Genomic DNA, 5,130 nt, shown 5'->3' with positions numbered 1-5,130 from the left:
ACGAAAAGAAACAAAAAAACTTTTAAAGGGGGAAGGGGGTTGGCGGGAAGAAAAAAAAAAAATGGGGGGAAAGAAAAAAAAAAAACCGGCTTTTGGCATTTTGAAAAAAGGGGAAAACAAAAGTTTTTGGTTTATGTGATAAAAAGTAAAGTACTGGAAAAATTGCTGACAGGGATGGGATGGGGAAACGAGGAAAGGAAAACCAACCCAAGACGAGCGAAAAACATCAAAATATTTGCGGGCTTCATGGTAAAGTGGAAAAAAAAGCCAGACGATTGTGTGGCGAAGGGGATGTGGAAAAGTCCAGGGGTGCTAAAACATGACATACCGTTATTGAGATATATATGAAAAAATAATAACAAAAAAATAAATAAATGTGTGGGGGTGTTGTGGTTTGTGTGGGGTGTTGTATGTGTGTGTGTGTGTGTGCATAATATAATATATAATTATATATATCATTTTTAAATATATAATAAAATTATAATATATTAATAATTATTCTATTTATGTGTGTGTGTGTGGTTGTGTGTGGTGTGTATTTTGGTGTGTGTGCGTGTGTCTGATACAAATGTATAAAATGTAAAAAAATATATCTTATGTATCTATATTAACTTTATCTATATCTTATCTATCTTCTATCTTTTTATATATATATATATATATATTATATAAAATATATATATATATATATAAATAATTGTGTGTGTGTTGTGTTTGGTGTGTGTGCTTATATATTAATATATTATAATATTATATAATATATATTTATAAAATTCTATTTATATATGTGGTGGTGGGTGTGTGGTGTTTTTTGGGTGGTGTGTGTCTGTGTGTGGTGTGTGTGGTGTGGGTGTGGGGTTTTTTTGGTGTGTGTTGCATGTGTGTAGGGTATTGTGTGTGTTATAATATTATATATATATATATTATATATTATATATATATATAATATAAAAATTTATATATAAATAATATGAATTACCACACACCATATATAGAATTATATATATATATATATATTATATATACATATTTTATATTATATTTATATTTTTATAAAATTATATACATATAATTATATATTTAATATATAATATAAAATTTTATATATATATATATTTATATGTATTTGTTAAAAACACACACACACCACCCAACACCACACAACCCCCACACACACCCCCCAACACCATATATATATTATATTATTATATATATATATATATATATTATAATATATATATTAATATATATAACACCCACACAAGCATATATATATGATATGTTCATATCTATAATAAATTATATTATATAATATATAATATAAATAATATATATTATAATATAGATAGATAGATAGAATAATAATAGTAGATAGAAAATATTAATATTTTTTATAATATTATTATATATAAATTTTATATATATTATGGTGTGTGTGGTGTGTATGGTGTGGTGGGGGGGGGGGGGGGGTATTGTGTTTGTATTGTGTTTTTTGTGTGGGGTGTGTTGTGGTGTGTTGTGTGTTGGTGTGGTGTGATTTTGGAGTGGAGTGTGAGTGTGAGTGGAGTGGGGTGGGTGTGTGTCGATGTTGGAATTTTGACAGGGGGAAAAAAAAGTTTTTTTGGGTAGTGAGGGAAAGAAAAAGTATTGAAAAAAAATTGCTGACGGGTGGTGTGGGAAACAGAGGAAGAGAAAAACCGAAGACAAGACTGAGCGAAAATTTAAAAAAAGATATTTGGGGGCTGTCGATGGTAAAAGGGGAAAAAAAAGGTAAGAGGGTTTTAGTGGCAAAGGATGGTGGGGGAGTCCAGGGCTCTCAAACAGGCATCCTTATATGATTTTGGGGTTTGTTGGTGTGGTTGTATGTATATATAATATATATATATATTAATAATATATATATATATATATATATATTTTATATATTAAAATTTATTATATATATAAATATTATATGGTGTGTGTGTGTGTGGTGTTGGTGGGGGTTTGCGGTGTGTGTGTGTGTGGGGGGTGTGTGGTGTTGGTGTGTTGTGTGTGGTGTGTGTTAAATATTAAAATAATATTAATTATAATATAATTATATATATTGGTGTGTGGGGTTGTGTGTGTTGTGTGTGTGTGTGTATAATTATGTATATGCTATTATTTTTTTTTTTTTCAAAGTCACTCTTCCACTGCAGGACATGGGCCTCTCTAAATTTCACTACTGAGAGGTTTATATGGCGTGCCCCTTTCCTGTTTGGGATCCCCTTCCTAATCACCGGGGTTTTGTGCCACGGGGGACTTCCCCCACGACACATGCGTTCGACTTCTCAAGGCGAGATTGTTTTCGAGGGAGTTCCATGCCCAAGGGAACAACGCACCGGCCGGGATCGAACCCCCAATCAGATTGCCGTTTTGTGACAGTGTGTGTGGGGGGTGTGTGGGGGTGTGTGAGTTGTGGGTTGCATTATGTGTTGCGTGCGTGGGTTTCGTGCGTGCGTGCGTGGGTTTGTGTGTGTTTGTGGGGGTGTGTGTTGGGTGTTTGTGGGTGTTTTTTGTGTGTTGTGGTGTGTGTGTCTGGTGGTTGTGTGATGTTGGTTTATCAGTATGGTGTATATAAAATTTTATATATATATATAATAATTTAAATTTTTATATATTATTTCCACATACATATATTGTGTGTGTGGGTGTGTTGGGTTGTGTGTGTGTGTGGTTTGGGGGTGTCTGCATAAGTGTAGCGGGTGTGTGTGTGTGTGTGTGGTGTGGTGTGTGTGGTGTGTGTGGGTGGGTGTGTGGGGTGTGTGTGTGGTTGTGTGTGTGGTTTGTTTGGGTCCATATATTACACAATTCAATACATACTCCCCCACACACACTCACAACACAACCACACACACACCCACACACACGCACACACCACACACACACACACACACACATATATATATATATATATATATTTTAATATATTTATATATATTATAATATATATATAAAATATATATGTGTGTGGGGTGTGTGTGTGGGGGTCTGCATGAGTGTAGTGGGTGTGTGGGGTTTTTGTGTGGGGTGTGTGGTGTGGTGTTTTTGGTTTGAAAAATATTTTTAAATATTTTTTTTTAAAATTTTTCTAAATTTTTTTGAATATATGTGTGTTTGTAATTTTGGCATCATCATAAAGGGGCTAACGCCAGGGGGGCGCGGGGCCCGCATCCCTTTTTCCTTCCAGCCAGGGGGATCCCTCGGGGCAGTCCCCGGGCAGGCACCGGCCCCCCTAATTCCTCGCGACAGGTCCTTTCAAGCGCCCAAAACCCAAAGATCTCCTAGGACGCCCCCCACAGTCCCCCCCCCCCGTTTGCCCTTGCGGAGCCCAACCTGATGGGCAGGGCCCGGCCAAAAAGGAGGCAGCTAGGTGGCCATTACCTGATTTTGGGCGTCCCGGATTATGCAAGAAACCGGTCCCATCCCAGCCTCATTTGAAACCCCCGGGTTTGGGGACACGTGGTCCACCAACTGAAACCCCTTTAAACCCCAACAAAGGGGGATTTGGGTTTACAAAAGGCCAGGTAAAACTCCAGGAAACCGGGATCGTCCGGGTTTTTCTTCCAGAGCAAAACTAAAAGTATAAAATCCCTTAAAACACGCAGCGGGGCCCCTTTTTGCATGGGTACCGAACATCCCAAACGCCCCTTTTTTGTCGAGTTCAGGGCCCCGGGCCAAAACCCAAACCCCTTCTCCCCTGATTTCCGGGTCTGAAAACCCCAAGATATGGACTCCCCTCCAAAAAGGTAAAACTTTTTTTAAACTTAAACGCCCCCTCGCCGCAAGCTGGGATCGACTGAAGGGTTTTTCCCCCAAACGGGCCCCCAAAGTCCTAAATCTTGGTCTTGGCCCAAAATTGCTAAATGCATCAAAAAAGCCCCACAAGTGACCCCAAAGGACCGGGATAGGATGGCAAAAATCGGGGGCAAGAAAGGTTTTGGAGCCCTTTAAATATTGCCTAGTGTTGCCCCGCATTGATTTTTGGTTGAGCTCGGGCCCTTTTATCCAGTCCAAACAGGGGTGAAAAGTGTTGGTGCAAGACACAGCCTTGCCTCACCCCCCTAAATTAACGGGGAAGAATTTCCCGCAAAACCCCCACCCCCTTTTACAGCATTTTTCAGTACCATATAAAAGGTTTTGCTAGCGGAATAATCTGTGTGGGAAATTCCCCTGACCCCTCAGGACCCCATGAGAACTTCCCGTGCCCGGTCAAATCCCTTCTTAGGTCGATTTTATTTGGCGAGAAACCCCGCCAAACTCCCCACGCCGTTTCCACAATTACCGAAGCGCTAGTATGCGGCCCTATTTTTGGACTTGCCGGGAGAAAAATAAAAAAACCTGCCCCCGGGCCTCTGTTTCCTCATTAGGGGGTTGCGGTCCTTTTTCAAAGAATGTGGGCGAGAACCTTGCCTGTACTGGCTGAAAATGCCAGGTGTTGCTACGCCCCAAATGATCCCCTTTCCCCCCCTTCCAGAGGGGGAGGCCCCCACCCCCCCTCCAGGTCAGGGGAAAGGGTACCAGACTCCCAAAGGGAAATTCAGGACTGGGGTGCAGGCCCTCACCAATTTAAACCCCCACCCTTTTAGCATTCGCGGGGGATTTTCCCATATCCTAAAAGTTTTCCCCCACTCTTCATTTTGGAAAATCGCCAGCCAAACCTTTCTGTTAGGGTGGGAAAGGTTCCTTCCCTGAGGGGTTTGGGCCCGGGCACAGGAACTCAACATCCTTGCATCCAAGCAACTTTTGGGGTTTCCCCCTGGTCCCCCGGTTAAAAATCCCAAAACCCCAACGTTCCGAACCCCCAAATGATCTGAATGACCCGGCCTCCAGCTGATCCGGAACGGGCAGTCTCTGTGGGGAAAGGTTTTGGGGTTCAGTTTTCTCCGGGCTTTTTAAAGGAAAAGGGCGAAGGTCTTTCCCCAAAAAATGGCCTTCGACCTCCTCACAAGATTCCTGTTTGGACTGTTCCTTGTCCCTTCTAAACCCGTGTCCCAACCCTGCCCAGGAAACACGCAGACGGGATTCCCTTTGGGCCGGCCTTGGGGCCGTTTTCAGTGGCCTCTAAGGTCCCCCGGGAAAGAGGGTATTCGGGCCTTGCCCTTTGGG

Source organism: Penaeus monodon, chromosome 9 (assembly GCF_015228065.2).
Source record: "Penaeus monodon isolate SGIC_2016 chromosome 9, NSTDA_Pmon_1, whole genome shotgun sequence".
Taxonomy (NCBI): Eukaryota; Metazoa; Arthropoda; class Malacostraca; order Decapoda; family Penaeidae; genus Penaeus; species Penaeus monodon.
Note: the sequence above shows the minus strand (reverse complement) of the source record.